This window comes from Fukomys damarensis, unplaced genomic scaffold (assembly GCF_012274545.1).
Source record: "Fukomys damarensis isolate Sample0158 unplaced genomic scaffold, DMR_v1.0_HiC HiC_scaffold_9, whole genome shotgun sequence".
NCBI lineage: Eukaryota > Metazoa > Chordata > Mammalia > Rodentia > Bathyergidae > Fukomys > Fukomys damarensis.
The window spans coordinates 15,326,809-15,327,594 of record NW_022900921.1 but is presented as its reverse complement, the minus strand read 5'-3'; the positions used below and the strand labels follow the sequence as shown (position 1 = coordinate 15,327,594).

General features: G+C 39.1%; 1 long non-coding RNA gene across 1 annotated transcript in view; it reads left to right on the top strand.

Moving 5' to 3' along the window:
- The window catches only part of LOC104860905, a 1,920-nt gene extending 1,437 nt beyond the window's left edge, over positions 1-483 (top strand). Inside the window, exon 3 of the long non-coding RNA XR_779851.1 lies at positions 450-483. This is a non-coding gene — a long non-coding RNA (uncharacterized LOC104860905). The remainder of the gene's footprint in view (positions 1-449) is intronic.
- The last annotated feature ends 303 nt before the right edge of the window (positions 484-786 follow it).

The following is a 786-nucleotide window of genomic DNA, read 5'->3' as shown; positions in this document are numbered from 1 at the left end:
GGGATTGAACTCAGGACCTTGCACTTGCAAGGCAGGCGGTGGAAACACTGAGCAAAATCCCCAGCCCAAAATCGCATATTTGTGATTTGCATTTTTCTAATGACTAATTTTAAGATTCTTCAAAAGTGCTATATATATTGTCCATGTACCTGTTGGAGTAATTATATTGAGGTCCTTGTCTAATTTTGTGTGAACTCATTTTCTTAGAATTTGTAGAATGCTTTGCATATTCGGAATGAACATTCTATATAAAATACATGTTTTTCAAATGTTTTGCCCAAAGCGTATTTTAATATTTCTTTATTTTAACAGTGTCTTTTGAGGAGTAGTTGCTTTTAACTTCCAGTGAAGTTAATCAATTTTTTATAGATCATGTTGTTTATGTCATATTTAAGAAATATTTGCCTAACCACTGTTATGAAGACTTCTTTCTGTGTTTTTTGTGGCAGTCCAGCCGTCACAACACGAATGTACCTGAGTTGGGGAGTGAGGATTGAGAAAGGACAGCGCACTCAATAGTGTGGAGACAAGAGGTCCCGTTTATTTCACAGAAAGAGCTCCTTTTAAAGGCAGGCCAACAGGAAGCACCAAGCAACTATTAGGGAGGAGATCCGATTTTTGGCTGAGTTCCTCCCATCACAAGGTCAAATTTAACAAAGTCTTTGAGCTGGGCGTGGTGGTGCAGGCCGGTAATCCTATAAAACCAGTCTGGATTACACAGTGAGTTCCAGGTCAATCTCATCTGCTAGCTGAGACCCTTGTCTCAGAAAAGCCAGATAGAGTCAT